Source organism: Catharus ustulatus, chromosome 2 (assembly GCF_009819885.2).
Source record: "Catharus ustulatus isolate bCatUst1 chromosome 2, bCatUst1.pri.v2, whole genome shotgun sequence".
NCBI classification, from domain to species: Eukaryota; Metazoa; Chordata; class Aves; order Passeriformes; family Turdidae; genus Catharus; species Catharus ustulatus.
Genome location: NC_046222.1, coordinates 109071195 through 109089742, shown reverse-complemented (window position 1 = coordinate 109089742; position 18548 = coordinate 109071195).

Here is an 18548-nt window from a genome sequence, read left to right as displayed (position 1 = left end):
GGATATTCGGAGGAATTTCTCCTCAGGAAGCGTGAATAGGCAGTGAAGTGGGCTGGCCCGGGGGCTGGTGGAGTGACCGTCCCGGGAGGGAATTCCTGTTTGAGGAAGGATGTGGCGCTCAGTGGCGTGGTGTCAGGTCATGGGTTGGGCTTGATAATATCAGAGGTCTTTTCCAACCTCATTGATTCTGTGACTCAGGTTTGATAATGTGCAGCTACGCGAGGGCTGCTCCGCGTGAGCGCGTTCCCTGTTTTTTATATGCATGAGGTAAATGTTGAAACGGTTTCCTTTTAAGGTTCCCTTGAGAAATGCACAGCAAAGTTAAAATATAAGTTAATGTTGCGGATTTCCCCCACCCTATCACACCCCCTGATGTCCCCAGCCAAGCTCCCTTCCCCTGCCCCGGCTCCAGGGCAGGCCGGGGTGGACACGGGTTCTGTGCAGTGCCCGGTCCCGCTGAGCCCCCATGCTGCTGTCCTGGCTCCTCCGCTCTGCCCTGCCCTGCCCTGTGCTGATATGGGCACAGCCCTGCGGGTGGACACGGGTTTTGTGCAGTGCCCGGTCCCGCTGAGCCCCGTGCTGCTGTCCTGGCTCCTCCGCTCTGCCCTGTGCTGACATGGGCACAGCCCTGCGGGTGGACACGGGCTCTGTGCAGTGCCCGGTCCCACTGAGCCCCCGTGCTGCTGTCCTGGCTCCTCCGCTCTGCCCTGGCCTGTGCTGACATCGGCACAACCCTGCGGGTGGACACGGAGGAGACGCAGCTGATGGGCTGGGACTTCTCCCCTGTTCCTCGCCAGAGAAACACGGAAAGTAAATCCTGTTCACAAGTGCTTGTGTCTGCTGAGTCCTGCGGGTTGCACAAAGCTCAAATGCAGTGCAAGTGATTGAGGCATAATTTCCAGTGAAAATATGCCTCTCAAACTGCACTACCATCAGAGAGGACTGAAAGTGCCATCCGTTTCCAAAATACAGCCTCATCTGAATCCCCACTGTACTGTTCACCTCCATCCTTGGCTTTCTCCCTGTTCCATTAATAAGGACACTTGTGGCTAATGTGATTTCTTCCTCACCTTGTCACAGAGTAGGAAGAGAGGTAGCCATCTCTCATCCCATAAAGATTTTGAGAAGAAGCCTAACTTTTCATGTATTTGGTTAGTTCTTGTTCAGAAAAACAAACCCAGGCTTGGTATCAGCTTGGAGGACTGAAAATTAACCAAACTTTCTCCAAGTGATGGTGTTCAGCATCCTACCTTTGTGTTGCTGCCCTGCAGGTTCCTTGCCATATGCTTTACCTTCAAATAGGCTGGGATATATAAAAGAAGCAAAATAATGCTGCTGCTTTTCACATCTAAGAAAAAAAGTCTGAAAATATTACCACTTTTGCAATCATGAAATCCATCCGGGAGTAGCCAGATAGTTCTGTTTCCAGTGTGCCAAGGGTAAAGCAGTTCTTGCTCACAAACTCGTAAAGGCAAGTCTCTACAGGAGTCTCTTGTGGAATCTTTTGTGTCATGTAACTTGTTGGAAATTTTTATTTTGTAAGTCAGTTCTACATTACTAAGCAGATTTAGGCTTCCTTCATGAGGCAGCAACAGCAGCAACAGCAGCTGACCTCCAGGAAAATAAAGGGCAAAGTGAAAACATTGATCAGTTGTCTCAAAAGGCTTTTTTCCTAGGATATCTTTAGTCCATAGTACTTCACTGCTTGGAAAGCAAATACTTGGCAGTTTCCAGCAGACTTGCTGGAGATGTTGTTCTGCAGGCAGGGAGTGGCTCTGCAGCTAAAGAAAACATTATCCTGAAGGACTGTGTGTTATTTTCCCCAGGGCCTCCAAGGTGCTGTAACACCCCCAGAGGTCCAGGACACTTCTGAATAGTGTAGCCATCTGTCTGGAAGTTTTTATCAGCCAGTCTGCACATTCCTGGAGAGATTACTGATGGATTAATGCACACTGATGGTGCTCATGCATACCTGTTACATCTGTGAGGCTCATGAAGCACGCATAGGACTGTCCTCCTGCCCAACTCAGGTTTATAGCAAGGCCAAGTGGCACCTGGGCTGCGATGACTTGCTCATGGGAGGCTGTCGGAATTTCCTGCAGTGCACAGTAAAACAAGGATTCACTTTCTGCTTTTAGTAGTTTTCACATTCTGCAAATGAAGTTAATCCAAAAAATTAAGTGTACTGGCATCTGTATGTAAGACAGGAATCTTCTGGTAAACTCACATGCCAACTTCACAAGCAACACTATGAAATAAAGGTTTCAAGAGATCACTGAACAATTTTTAACTGGACAATTGCTCCTGCTCAGAGGAAACTTAGTCGCAGTAGTAGTAGTAGTAGTAGTAGTAGTACAAAAGAACGCAGTCAAGATAATTTCAAGTTTAGTGTCATGACCTATTCCTTCTCCTAATGAAAGAAAAAAGAGCAATTTTTATAGTTACACAATTATAGATAGATGTTATCAACACTTCTAATAGTCACTGGAAAGTTATTTAGATAGAAAATGATCCATTTTTGTCTTCCCTGGAAATACAGTAAAGCATTGATTTATATTACCCCTGCCAATTTTTTACCTTTCATGGTATTTAATCAATAGTAATATATGTTCTTAAAACATCCTGATATTATTAAGTTGTCCTACAGAAAACTAATGCAGAAAGCTAATTCATGAATGAGGTAAACAATGAAGAGGAAAACATAATAAAATCATAAGCAGAGAATGACACTAGAAAATAATTTAATGAAAGATGATTATGTAAGATTTCATAATGGAGTACCTTGCCATGTGTGACTTTAGTATTACATCAAGGGTGTGTTGCATGGCAGTTGGCCAAAACTCATTGTGTTCTATTGTTCTGGGTGTGATCCTAAAATGTTATTTTTCGGGTTGCAGCTGCTGTTACAAATGTCTGCTGGGTCTGTTGAGCTGAAAGCAGAGGGGAGCATCTGGGACTCCCCCAGCTCACTGTCTGCATCCACGCAAAAGCAATCCCCACCTCATTCCAGGAGTCAGAAGTTTGCTGCATGATTTTTCTTCCTCCTGTGCCACCATAGCTCTAACTCAGCAGGCAGCCGGGGTGGCTGGCAAGGAACAGCTTGTGGCCACATTGCTTCAGTCTCATTTCCCGTGGGAGGATCTGTGCCCTGACACGCTTCCCCAGGTCTGGGTGGCACCATATGGTGGCCCCTTAAATTGTAATCTCTGTTCTTCATGTTCATTTAATTCAAATGCCTGAAGTAAGCTGAGGCCATGCAGCAGCCCTTCTGAGTGGCATTTGAAAGCCAGTACAGAGGGTCTCTGCTGCGTGCTCTGCGGCGTGACAATCTCTGTGGTGGATGGTGAGCTGGCTCCGTTCATTTTGGAGGGCAGGCTGGGGAGGATGGTGTCATAGTCTTATCTGTGCTGGTCTCACAGCAGCCTCCAGGTCCCTGCCCTGACTTCTTGGTGTGAAGCAGTCAATTAACTCTGAGTGAGAACACACAAGTGGATGAATATATTCAGATGTGAATGACAAGAGACCAAATCTGGGACTGGGCTGAAGAATTTAGTTATCAAACAGAACAGATGTAGTCTTAGTTCCTCTTCCATATTTAAAACCTAAATCACCAGCTTCATTCCAGATGCATCCTCCCATTCTAAATATAAATACACTATACTCTGTTTTAAACTGCTCAGGAACAGCAGGAACGATATTTTCTCTCATTATTCTTTGTTTCGTGTTCCCATTTGTTTATCTTCCCCCATTTTTCTTCCTGTCCTCCCCACTCTCATTCAATTTTCTGATCCAAACATTTCTTTTATCAGTATTCCTCTGTCCTTTTCTCAGGTCCGCATTTCTCACTGAAAATGTCTATTTTGATCTATGTCTCCCACCCCTTCTGACTAATTCCCATTCAGTCCCACATGTTCTAGTATTGCCAGCTTTAGACAGCAACACAGATGGGGGAATTAGAACACTTAATTGTATTATCAAAATCCTTCAAATGAATTGTGTCCTTTGGAATCACTGGAGTTTGGAAGAGAGGCAATTTTCTAGGATCTTCTAGATGTTTTGCTTCTATTAGGGATAGAAAAATGGATTAAGAAATTATAATTTCTATACCTCATTCTGATTGCTTTTCTGCGTTATTATTTGGAAAACACCAACGTCTTGAAGAGAAGGATGATAATGAAGTTATAATGTCATTTTTCATGCTTGAAGTTTTTACCTTTTATGCTTCTGTGCTTCTCTTTATGTTAAGTTTCTAGGGTTTTTAGTCTCAGGAACAATTAGTATTACAACATACAGAGAAGCACTGCTGTAGAAGAGGTTCTATCAATTTACATACTAAAACCCATGGGAAAATAGATGCAACTTAACTCTTCTGTGTAAGCCCAGCTACTGTAGAGGTATTTCAATGTAATATTGATCAGCTTGAAAACTGTGAGCAAAAGAAACCAGTGATATTTTCTGTTGTTGCTGGATCTCACTGAAAATTATGTTTGAAGTTCAGCTCAGTCCTCCTGCATTTTGATATTTTCATGTATGCCTTTCAGGTATATACAAATATATAGTTTTCAAAATTGAGATCTTAGGCTTTGTGTCTAGAAGGCTCAGGCAAATGCAAACAAACGTTTGTGAAACCCAAGTTCATGGAAAGCTTTGTAAAGAAACCAACTATTTCTACTTAACGTTTTTTACACAGGCATTCCTCTTCTGCTGTGTTATATTTCCCAGAACCTTAGAGATAACATTTCTGTTGATAAAGCTCTCTGTACCACCTTCCTTTTTCAGTGTGCCAGAATATTTTTGAACAACACTCCCTTGTGAGCCACTTCAGTGCAAATTCTTTCCCGCAGGATTTTTGCCAGCTCCATTGCTCACTGCCTTTGCTGGGTTCTGCTCTCTACAACTAGCTATAAACCACTGATTTACATCCTGTCTTTCAGACCACTCTTCCAATTTTACAAATAACCGAGTTCTGATCCTCTTCCCTTCTCAGGTTTGTGTCTCTCCCGAACTAAATGGGAGATTCTGTGCTGCCTTGTATGTCCTAATAATTTAATTGAGTAGAAAAGGCACAGTTTGTCAGAATTGTGTTACCAACAGAATCATAGATCACTATTCTTTGATTGTGGGCTTTTTGGTGTTTTGGAGGGCGGAAAGGAGAGCAGTGTAGCAGAAGTGCCGTGGGGCGGCAGTGTAGCCCAGGGATGGAAGCGCATCCGCACTTTTCTCCTGCGGTGGAAGTGCCTCTGCGCTTCCCCCTCCAGTCAGTAGAGAGCCATTCCAGCAGTGAGGCGCTGGAGCTTGCCTCGTTACTTGGGGAAGTCATGTTAACATAACATTAAGGGAACAAACTGAAAATAAACTGGTTACACTAGAATGGGTGTGACCACTTGGTGTTGCTTCCCCGGTTGTGCCCATGGTGTTTATTTCCTTTCCCTGAGCACAAGGAAGGGGATGTCTCAGTACCTGATGTGTTGCTATTGCCCCCAGTACCCTTGCTCCCTCAGGGGAAAGAATGCCAAGTTTAGATTTATCCTTTAATAATTTTGATGTTTATCTGGTTTGAATGAAGCTCATACATCTGAGTGGAATCAAATATATTCTGCCCTCTTCCCTGCACCAGAGAAACACAGCAGGGCTGGTTGCAAAGTTTTTTAACTTCTGCAAAATCCAAGCCAGTGCTGTGGTGTACAGAAAGGGTCATGTACCACAAAATCCCCACCCTGAGGGATGTGTCATGACCATTCTATACCAAACTCTTATGATATAAAGCTGTTTTGCACTAAGCCACATTGATCCTGACAGCCCTTAGCGAACTGTGAATCATCCCTTCCTTCCTCTAGTTTGGGATGATATGATGCCACTTGCTTTAGCATGTGTGCATCTGGATCCGTGTGCAGAAACCCTGCAAATAATTATAGGAGAGAACACTTATGAAAGCAGATTAATCAAATTACAGAATTGAGGACATTCTTTAATTTGATTTCCTGAGTTTTGTCCTAAAATATCCTCTTACCCCTATGTAGAGGACTGTGGAAGAAGACTTGTCTCTCTAATCTCACACTTTCAGAAATTCTTTTCTTCCATGTGATTAAGGACGTTCAAAATTGTCTTCAATTATGCAAAATAAGACTGCTCTAAATGCATTCAAATAGAATGGGGAATAGAATTTTAAAAAACCAACCAAACAAAAAAAAACCTCAGAGAGGTGAAGAGTAGTCCCCTCAGCCTGACAACCTTCCATCCAGGTTTTTTTCTTTTCTTGAGGAAAGTTTAAAATATTTAAATGTAAAGATTTGTTAAGGGAGCATGGCTAACTTTCACCAGACTGCTGAATCTCTTCTGGTAATCTGTGTAGAGTAGAATACACCCTGTATTATTATTTTGTTCCTAGGTTTTAAAATTAAGTACAGCTTTGTTAGAGCTGAATTCAGTGTCACCTGGTCCTGAGCATTACAGGGAAATGGCTACTGGCTACACCATTTTTTCTGAATGTTATTCTCTTGGTATTAAACAGGCTCTTCCATGTAGTTTTGTCCTAAAAAAGTCAGAATATTTTAAGTGTATTATTGCTTTACATTCAGATATTAGATTTTTCTTGGTTTGCTGTCAGTCAAACTCCTGAAGGAGAAATCAAAGGTAGTGATGGGCCAAAACTCCTCAGGAGTTTTGGGGAGGCTGAGCTGCCTAAGCAAAGTTTGGAGCTGTGTCCTGGGCCAGGATGGAGTGGGGAGAGCTATAAAACTGTGAGGAGAGCTGTGTGGAGCTGGGTTTGTGGCTCCTGAGGCCTGGGTGGAGATGGGGAGCACAGACACTGTGATTGCCTGAGCAGTGCTACAGCCCCAGGGACCTCTCCGGAAGCAGCAGCAACCAGCAGAACTTCCCAGGGACCTTTCCAGTCAAAGTAAGCAGTAGGGCCATCATACTTTTGTTGCCTCTCTAGGAAAATCCCAGCTTTGCCCATGGTTCTAGCTGACCCTTCACAGACATGATTTTTATTCCAGCTGTCTATCTCCTTGATGTGTTTATCTCGCCTGCAGAACCTAGGAGTCTGCCTGGAGGGCCAGGGTGTGCTGTAAACACAGACTTGATCACAAAAATATTTGCAGAAGAGTAGTTCACTCTAAAGCCACAGGAGAAAGAGGGGAATGTGTCTCCAGAAAGCAGCTGGTGGAGGCTAGGAAGGGTTGCCTGTGTATTTACCATTTTGATGAGAACAAGATTTATCCTGCTGGTTTTCAGATCACTGGTCTTCTCCAGACTCAATCAAAATCAATGAGAAGCTTCCTATTGTTTCTGTAGGTTTACAGTCAACCCCATTGTGTATTAGCTTTCAAATATATAAATATGTGCATATTTGCAGTCAAAAATACAAGCCTATAGTACTTTGAAAGAAAACTTTGAAAGAAAAATCATTAAAATATTTGAAGATTGTGTATCCTATGTTCAGAGCTTGGAAGGATGATTAACTTCAGCTGCACTTAAACAGTGAGTAAACATGAGGAAGAGTTCATGTTTGGAACTATTTTTAAGCATTCATTAATTTTACAGTCTCTGCCAAGTAAGGCAGAATTTATTTACTTTTGTCTCACTAACTTTAACTGCTTTAGAGTCCCATAAATTTAATACAACAATTACATCTTGGGGTTTTTTTACTGTGTGATCCCACCTCCCTTTGCTGTCTTTTAATCATCTGTCTCCTGTTTCATATGACAAGCAGTGTTCTCCCAGATCCCCCACCAGCTAGAATCCAGCATTCTCTAGCTGATGCTGTATAATTGCAATTGACAGCAAATTTTCTTTTCTGTTGGAAACCTCAATAGTCAAAATTCAAATTATGTTTCTTGGGGTGTTTCCTTATTTTTTTGCAGGTGGCTATATTTTTTAAGTCCTCAAACAAAGCTACTACATCACATGAGTCAACTATTCCAATGTATATGTTAGGCAATCTAAACAAACTGGCAAAATTCTGCTAGCCCATTTACCTGAAGCGAGTACATTTTGCTGAGGAAGGGCATGGTGTAAGTTGGATGGAATGAGTACAGATAAGGAAAATTCATGTGTTACATTTTATACCACCATCCAACAGTCCAGTAATTTCACGATTACAAACCGCACTGACTATAAGCCGCATCTCCGGGTGTTGGCAAACATTTCTTTCTTTGTCCACAAATAAGCCACACCTCATTATAAGCCGCTCTGTTATTCGCAGCGAGGACCCGCATGCAAAAGTTGCCAAGTAGTAACAGAATCACAGGATCGTGGGGTTTACTGGCTTGGCTGGGGCCGTGCGGGCTCAGCCCGCTCGGGGCTGCTGACGGGGCCAGGTGGCCCAACTCAGCGCTGCCGCTTAGCGGGGCCACTTGGGGCCGGCTGCCGCCGCTGCTGGGCTCGCTTGCCCCGCCCGGTGCTGCCCCACGGTGGCAGGAGGGGACGGAGCCTGCCGGCACCCGTGGCGGTGGTGGCAGCAGGCGGGGATGGAGCTCCCTGCCCCTGCGGCGGCAGGCAGGGGTGGGAAACCCCTGCCTCTCGCCCGGGCCGCGGGGCTGGCAGCACGGAGACCCCGTCTCTCCCCCGGGCTGCACTGCCTGAAGGAGGGAGCCCCCGCCTCCCCGCCCCCCGCACTGCCGGCACGGAGCCCACCTCCACCTGCCATGCAACAGAGTAACCAATTTGTAACAATCACGCAATCCCAGGTTTTACTGGCAGGTGCTCGGCTTGGCACCTCGACTGCACTTCCAGGGTTGGAAATTTCAGAAAATTATTCACATATTAGCTGCTCCTGAGTGTAAGTCGCATTTCCAGGGTGGGAGCAAAATTTTAGTCAAATTGGTGCGGCTTGTAATCGTGAACTTACTGTAATTTTCAACAAGATTTATAGCAATTTGTTTTAGTTTCTTGTGAAATGAGTTCTCTTTTTGCATTGATTTTTAAATTTTTCAGTAGACTATCTGATTTCCACAAAGGCTGGAATAGATATTTTTAAGATTGTGGGGTGGCTGGATAGATACATTTTGCTTGTTTTTTACATACACCTTATATGTTTTTGTTCTTCTTCAGAGTTTTACTCCTAAAATATTTTAAGTCATTCTAATTGCAACATATAGTGAGCTATTTCACTATTCAGTTTGATCAATGCTTCAAAGAACCTGAAGGTCTATGTTGGAAAAAAGAATTGGGTAAGCCCATTTCAGAACCATTATTACTGCACATCGATTTCCACTACTAATATTTTTCCAGAGAGAATTCTAAGAGGGAAAACTCAGTGATGGTAGTCATGGGTGTTTGTGAGAAGTAGGAAGCCATGAAACCAAGGGATGCACAATATTAAAATATTATTTTTACCTTTTTTCGCTTGGACAGCAGGCCTGGGAAGATGGACAAATAGAATTTGTGAGAGAACATTTCTCAATGCCTGGAAAAGTGTTTGAAACAAGTGACCCAGCTGGCTGACCCAAAGTGGTATGAATGTTGAAGATTTCCAGAGTGGACTTTTTAATAGCTCTTTTAGGAGAAGCTTAGTTGAAGGAACAGAACAGAAAATAGAAGCAAATGAAATTTGAGCCAGTGTGAGTTTTCCTGTTATTTTTCCAAACTTTTTTGAACACGTACCTTCAGTCAGCTAAAGAACTCCCTCATTTGTCCTGCCTATTTCTTTCCACTTGTACAGCAGAGGAAAGGCCAGATTTTGAAATACAAAATGGTGGTGCTTTAGGCAGCTACATTCAACTGATTTTCTTGTTGGTTTGCCTTAATATGGTACTGATTTTAGTAATTTTATTATGCACTTGCTCTACCTATAACTGAAATATTTATAAAGTCTTATATACTCTGAAGTTTTTTGTTAGCTATATGTTAAAGAATTTCAAGAGCATAAATGGAAGGAAATGGAATAAAGTACAAATTGCTTCTAGATTGAATTTTCCTGGACACTAGATAGGAATAACTTCTTCATTTCTCCCAGTGCATGTAGTTTTGACTCAGCCATGCCTCTGATGCAGGTTGCCCATGCCAGTAAAAGATGTATCACTAGGAAGACCAAAACATTTTACAGGAAACAGTATGCTTTGAGTCAAATGAAATGTTTGACATTAAAGGTACCATCATGCCCTCATAAGTGTAAATAATTTTCTTGTTAATATATAAGAACTAATGTAAGTCTCACAATGACACTGAAATGAGCATTTGAGCTATTTTTACTGAGCACTTGAGCTATTGTAACACTTTATGTTTAAGAACTGATTTTATGCTTTTAAAAAAGAAAACACTAGCCCCATGAAAACCAGAATGGAACATTGTCACCTTCTTAGGCTCACTGATGCTTTGATCAGGGCTTCTTAATAGTTTAGTGGGACAGATGCCGCTTTTGGGCGCTTCTGTGTCCATTTGTGCTACTCTCTCAATTCGGATGGAATTATTGCTGATCAAAGAAATCCCCAAGCATTTGCAATCATAGTAGAAGTTTGAACCATCAGAGGCTGAGTAAAATCATCCCCCAGGCTGCCAGCTCCTTTCTCTGGTCTAGGCTGTTATCTGGTACTATTTCTTACCAGACCTCATTTCTGCAAGGCTTGAAATTATTCCTTCTATAGCTGGAAAACTGCTGCACTGAATGGAAGAGGAAAGATTCCTGTTAACCAGACTATCATTCAGCATTAGGGAAGTTGCAGTTAATTGCAACCTTTTGTAGTACCAGATCACCAATCTTAGAATATAATGAATCTCAAGGCCCTCAAAAGGAGAGTTTCTGACAATACTTCTATGCAGGCCATTGTTACAAGGACATTAATTCTGAAAACAAAGGCTTGCATCCTCTTTTTGCATGCACAAAGCTGCATTGTTACCAGTGGGGTGTTTATAAGCAAAAAAAGCTGTGGAACTGTCAGCCTGCCCTGAAGGCTTCTTGAAAAATATCTAGGCAGCCAGTTGATTAGGTACTTAATGAATTAGAACATTTAATGTTGTCAAACTAAAATTTTACTTAATTAAAAGCAATTTTAAAAGTGACCATGCATGTTTAGGAAAGCCATAATCATGTAGTAATATTAGTGCAAACAGCCCTATTGCAATTAAGGCCATAATGATGCTAATTTGATCTGTTCTAGGAGAAATGAATACCTGGGGAAGTAAAAGCAGCATATACCCAAATCCACATATTTCAGAGAGTGGGGAGAAACTCTGATCTTAATGAAAATTGATTTTGAGATTACTGCCTTTTTTAAGATGTTCTTTCTTTTAGTGGTTTCACATCTGTCAAATTTCATTCAGGGGAATGCTTTTTGACTTTTGCTAGTGGGAATAAGTGTTTTGAAATTTTATAGAGGTAATGCTGGCATGTCTTGATTGATATTGTTCCTTCAAATGGAGATCCATTAAGAATAATTTAGAAAATCCATATTTTGAATAGATTTTTAAAAAATATCTTCTGTCATGGAAAAGCAGCATCATGTAGAGATACTGAGCTAAGGTTACATCAAGTTGTCTGCATGCCAGAAGAAATTCAGATGTGATAATATGGTTCTCTGTCTTGCTTGTTTGAGCTAGCCTGGGCATTTTTGCATAGCAGCTGTGCTTTATTTGTGTGTACAAGTGTGTGTACATAAAGTGGTTCACAAACAGTATAAACCTCTCTCTAACAAATTAAGTTTGAAGGTGTCATTATGTTATTAATTAAATAATGATGACTTTCCAACATTTGTAAACAAACTTTCTCAAAGAAGTATCCAATGCAGACAAAAATAGAAAAAGGAGACAAGAACAGGGTCCTATTCAGACAGAGCATAAATTCAGAGCAAAAGCACAGGGAGAACAGGCTTCTACTAGAAGTATTAGATATTAGTATTGGTATTAGAAGTATTAGATACACCTACAAAATCTGCCTCAAGAGAAACATGCACATGAGATGCTGCACTGCCAGACAGCAGTGTGCAGAACATACAGTGCATGAAATCAGAGAACACCTCTAAGGACAAAAGGTTAACAGTGATGGTATGTTCTTTTCTTGGGGGTCATTCTGTGACCACAGCCATCCACTATGGACAGTAAAAGCCTGTGATTTCATGCAGAAGCCCATCCTAGAACTAAGATTTAAATGGGTGTGAAATACAAAATAAAATCAAAATTACTTATGGAAAGCAATTTAAGAATATAAACTAAATGCATGCATATGAGAAATCAGAATAATAAGATCAAGTGAAAGGATTCAGAGGTTTACCTGAAAAATGGTGGGGTCATCTTTCATAGTTTCATTTATAGGAGGTGAGACAGAGAAGTCAGTCATGCTCACTATTTAGAGCTCATTGCTTAGACTTCATGGCCACTGAAGATAGGTAAACAATCCTACAGAATTATCACCAGTAAAATAAATGGACCTGTGGAAAAAATTGTCTTTGAACATGTACTTTTTCTGAAACAGCCACATGTAGGTGAGAAGAATCACATGTAACAATGAAGACAAGAAGAATAAATCAGCAAATATTAGAGACACCTTCTCAATCATGCAAAAAAAATCTTCAAATCAATTCATGCTTACTATGCATCTAGAATTAGATGCCAGTTCAGAGCAAAGAAAGTTTAGTTGGGGGGATTTCAGAATCATGGAATGGTTTGAGCTTAAAGGACCTTAAAGATCATCTAATTCCAAATTCTTGCCATGGGCAGGGAACCTTCCAGTAGACCAGGTTGCTCAAAATCCATCCAACCTGGCCTTAACACTTTCAAGGATGTGGCATTCACAATTTCTTTGGGCAACCTGTCCCAGCACTTCCCCACCCTCAATTCATTGGTGCATTTGGACCCATCAGAGTTTCAGAGTATATTGCATTTTTTGCTGTCAATTTCTTTTTCATTTAAGAAGAAATAGAAGCAGAAAACTAATCCTGAAATTTGGTGATACTGATCTTTTACCTCTTCTAACAGCTCCTGAAATCTCATTTTCATTACCTTTTCCATAGCTCCTATTAAACAAGCAAAACCTACAACAACTTTTTAACTGCACTCCAAATGGATTTCAGAGATTATTTTTCTTTGGTGTGGCCGGTGCTGAAATAATGCAGATAGCTCTAGTGGATTTTTTTAACACACGCTAAAAAGGAGGGGAATTTTGCCACCTCTTCCTGCTCTGACCCTGCCAAATGCTACAAGGGTTGAAATTTGTACAAGAGTTTGGTTTAGTTTTTAGGCATATGGAAATCTTGTTCATTCTGTATTATAATTACAAATACTACTGAAATTATCCTCCATACCCAACCCATAATGGAAAATAGATCTATGGAAGGCTGACCTAAGGTAATCTTTGTTCCCTGGACTTATGTGCACTGCTTTTGAAACAGTCTCTTTTCCCTGTAGCCTAGGGCAAGAATCTACATTTATCTCCAACTTGTTGCTTTTATTTTGCACTTTGCAGTAGAGTTATTCTTGAAGTACCTTTTACAACGTGTAGGTTTCCCTCTCCAAAATAAATACATTGGGTCACTGTTATTCTGGCAACTCTCCTGTTTGGAATCTGGACCTGACTCCTTAGGCTTGTACTTTGTGAAATAAAGTCATTTCAGTCACAGCAAGAGATCAGGATATGTCTGGTTCATGGCTTTCCAATTTGATGAAGCTATGCTACCAGCATTTTTTAACTGATGATTACACCATTAAAAAAAATCAGTACATTTCCAGCCTCTGGTAGGTAGGAAGTATAAAGGAAATCATTGCAAAGTTTTCTACTTGCCAGTCAAACTGTCCTCAATCCTGCAAATACTTTTGCTGGGGTTGGTTAGGCTTTATGTACAGCAAAGCAGACCATTAAAAGCCTGGTCGTTTTAGCCAAACCAAGGGTATGTCTGGTGAGTGCACAGTTGCAGGGAAGGAGAGAGGCGGGATGAAAAGAAATCCTAAATTGGTTCAGTCCCCTTCACAGAGTCATTTACAAATTGGTTTGGAGGGATCTTTTCATGTGTCATATGGGCTAATTTGCAACAGGACGGATTTCATCAACACCTCCAAGAAGTCCTGTTTGTTCTACATGTGTGGATTGGCACAAGGGAACATTCTCTAAGGAACTCCTTGCATTTGGTGTTCTTACCTGAAAGAAGTTGTGTACAATTGGAGGGCTCCCATCTAGTTATGATTTGGTGTTCATTTTTTGATACAAGCCAGCTGTCCTTTTGAACAGGTAACATCCTGCCTTTTGTAAAAGAAAATTCAGAAACTGGTACAGAATGAGCTCAAGCATCATCTTGGATGACTGAGAGGAACTGTGGCAATATCTAGTATTTTGTAGCTTGTCAAAACTTTAAGTCAGATTTTTAAACCACTTCCTAGAAGCAAAGAAATTTGCAAAACCAATGTCCAGACTTGGAACTACTATTAGAAAATTGTGATTCTCGCAAATTTTGTAGTTCAGGGCAGTAACCTTGAAGGTTTGAGTGAGGTTTCATTCATCAAAGTGGAAATACAGGTGAGCATTATGAAATATGATAATCCATGCTTGTATAAAATGGGAAGTAGTGTGAAGAATCAGGGAAATTATTTTATTTTTGTTTATAATGTAGATACTGGAATACTGTATACTGTTCTGAAACCCTTTTGTAGAAAGTGAAAACACAAGTATCTCAAAATGGTTATAATGAAGTCATAAATCTAAAGAGTACAACCTTTTTATATGCACAAAATAAGCTTTTCATACATAAAATATCATCCTTGATACTTTCACCCCAGGAAATCTCATACAGAAAAACATAATAAGAACAATGGCCAGAAAATTTGCGCTGCTAGAAAAATATCGCATATACTTACTAGTGGTGATAATGATGCCCTAAATTACCAAGAGAAGTAGGGGGCTCTCCATCTTTAAACTGAAACTGTCAGAAGTGCTTCCAGAGCTGAGCACAAGTTGTTCAACTCAATATATGAGTTTCCGGATGCCATTTCCCAGGTGGCATTATGCAGGAAATCAGTCTGGTAGTGCAATAATTTTACTAATCTATGAATCGAAAAAATTTTATTGGCTGACCTCTGCTATTCCTGAGTACCTCCTTGCAGACTTCAGTACCATTATTAATATTTATCAAAGTCACAGGAAAAAATTGCAAATTATTTTCCACCCTTTAGCATTATGTATTGTCTGTTGTAGAAGAGAAGGCAAAGTGATCACTGCTTGTCATGTTCTGAGCAACTGTTCTACGTGTGAGTGTTGATGAATCATAGTTTGTTAGGGTGGCCCCTGTAAGACTGCTTGAAAATATTATTGTGATTTCTGTGGTTGCAATTTGCCCATTAGTGGTAGGATAAAAATAAGCTTCATAGCTGTCAAGATTTGAAGTAGCATGTGAAAATATATCTGGAGAGAAGGGAGGGCATCAGAAAATGAGATCAAGCAGTTATTTGAAACTGAGAACAAAAATATATCCTGACCAATTTATTTCTAACTCTGATATCTCCCATAAACCTTTAGTAAGCTTCACTGTTAAGGGAATAAATGTATTTGGTTATTTAGATTTATTATAAGGAAGTTACAGCTTAATTTCAAGATATCTATAATAAATGTTTTTAGGGAAACGTTGAAAGAAAATAGCATTAAATCATATTATGGAAAGAAATTCCAACAAGAAAGAATTATTAAATTACTGATAATTAATGTGTTGTATTTATTGGGACAAACGTGACAGGTTACATTTGGGGGTTACCAGCCTGTGGTTGGAGTTCCACAAAAATGTTTTTTAAAGCAGATGACATAATAGCTATGATGCAAAGTAAGCTCTCATCCTGTTCTCAGAAAAAAATGTCCAAAGCAGCTTTGACTGCACAGACAATTACACTGCTGAAAAAATAATCCATTCTTAGGTTTTCTCTGGTTGCTGATTTATGAATCTGGACAATGTAACACTGCTTTAAAACAAAAATCTAAAATTCATCCAACTCTCTTCACAGGCTGATAACCTCAAATATATCTTATTAAATGCACTAGGTTAATAATTCATTTAATCTTAGGCATTTCTGCGATCTGCTGTTTGGAATATATAGTAATTTCACGACCATAAGGCGCACTGGACTATAAGGCGCACCCCCTGGGAGTCGGCAACTTTCGCAACTTTGTAGATCATATAAGGCGCACCGGACTATAAGGCGCACTTTTTTTTTTTGCAGCGAGGCTCCGCCCCCACCTCCCCCCGCACGGTTGCTGACCAAGGCCCCGCCTCAACCCGGCAGCCATTGGCCCCTGGGCCCGCCTCCAGCCGGCTGTCGTGGCACTGCCGGCTCCCCCCATGGCTCACAGCTCACACTTCTGGTTTGGCAAATTTCACAACTTTGTACATCATATAAGGCGCACTGGACTATAAGGCGCACTTCTGGGTTCGAGGGAAAATTTTAGTCAAAAGGGTGCACCTTATAGTCGTGAAATTACTGTAATTTGAATTTACTTCTCATCAAATTTGCCTTTCTAATTAATGGTTTGATTCCCTGAAAATCACATGAAGAAATACATTTGGTTCTATCAATGTCTACTGTTTTTCATACAGCATAAACAGAAGCAGCTTATCCAATGAAAAGTTTTGACTTTCTGCATCTGCAGCAGTGTAATTCTCAGTGCAATCAAAATTTCTCTGATGCTGGTTTTATATTGACTGAAGGAGACTCACTTCACACAGTAGGTATTATATATCAGTGAATTTCATACATACATATCAGTGAATTTCAATGTTTTATGAGTTCTTGACCTTCTGTAGTTTTCCACGGGGAAGACAGATACTGGGATAGTGAATTTAAATTGTAATGCCATTAGTCTTGTGTTCTTTAGTCCCATTTGAAGGACCTTTCAGAAGCAGTCAGCAAATCCCCAGGGGTCTGTGGGACACAGTGTGGGAATCACTGCACCAAAGGAAATATCTGCCAGCCTCCACTGTGTGCAATGGAAATCTGCGTGTGTCCTGCAGGGCACTGAACAGCCTCAGCTTCAGCTCCCTCCTCCCCATTGCTGTAGTCACACTGCAAGACCAGGATTCCCAATCCACCACAAGGCATAACTAAAGTCCTTATACTTAAAAATACGTGGAAGGGGAAGAAATGTGTTTTTGGACAGTGTCTTATTTCCAGTCTGACCACAACACACCATTTTAGAGCCTATTTCCAAAGCAGTGTGCTTCTCTCCAGTGCAGGCGTTGACTCATGCTAAGGAATGTATTCCATTACAGCTTTGCTGGCTTGCTCTGTAACTTCATGTAGAACCAGTTAGTTGCTAAGGTGACAGCAACCAACAAACAGAAAAAAATCATGAACTCTTTCAGAACTGGTCAGAGCAGCTTAATGACAGCATCCATGCTTAAAAGTGTAAAACTGTCTTGTTTTGCTCTCATTCCAAAGGAGATTTAAGGTGTAATATCATCTTAAGACCATTTATGTTTCCTGCTGTGATATTAAATTTTTGAAGCCATAGAGACTGTAATCTAAAGCCATTCTTTAAAAAAAATCTAGAGTTTATCTCCCTGATAACAAACTGATCCACAGTTAAACTTGGTGAAATCCCACTGTCTTTTGGAGAGGTATGTGAAGACGGAATCTGAGTTTGTTGATGTGGATAATTAATACCCATCTAGTGCTGAAATCTGTACAATACTTTTTTAACCTGAAATTTAATATAACATTCAATGGGGTTGTTTGAAAAATACTATAGGATAAATATAGCATTGCAATATGTTCACAGAGGTACAACTCAGTGAAAAGTCATAAAAAATAAAACCATAACTATCTTCATTATTGCTGTAATATTTGATCTTATTAACAATTTCAAGAAAGACAGAGTGTGGGATGCTGTCTATGAGAAGTGGAGAAATTTTTTTTAAAGAGAAAAAAGTATTTTACAAGTCCATTATTCAGTTTTGACTTTGGTAATGTTTAGATCTGCATATACCATCCTGTGACAATGAGATGGATATAAAGCTACTGCAAGGATGCTGAGCTGTTATGTGGTCTGTGTCAAAGGAGATGGAACTTGGGGGAAAAGGTAATTTAGGGCTCTTGTAGAAAAGGAGGAGTTTGTGTATCAGGAGGAGATTATTGTATTCTCTTCCCTCAGATTACTTTGCTCAGTTTGAGGAATGAAGAACCAAGAGAAAGATCTACAGGGTAGTTTGGCCTTTTTGTTCAATCCACTCACCAACTATAGGGGCTGCTAAAATCTGGCAATACGGATTTGTCCATTGCACTGTGACAGAACAAGTTTCTCTTAATGCATTTTGGTTTAGAAGGCTGTTGTAGTTAAAGCTGTTCAAGTAAAACTCTTCCTGGCTGTGGGACTTCCAGATCTCCTGGAAGTGTCAGGAGAACTCAAGCAGATTTCCTGCCAAACTACAGAACCACAGCACAGCCCAGGCTAAAAAGAACCTTGAAAGGTCATCTGGCCCAATCTTTCCTGGGAGAGGGAGCCCAGATGAGATTGTGTAGCACCCTGTCCAATTGCATGTTAAAACCCTCCATTTATGGGTACTTCATCCGGTCCCTAGGGAGGCTGTTCCAGGGATTGATAGTTCTCACTATGAAAAGTTGGTTTTTTCCTAATTGAAGAT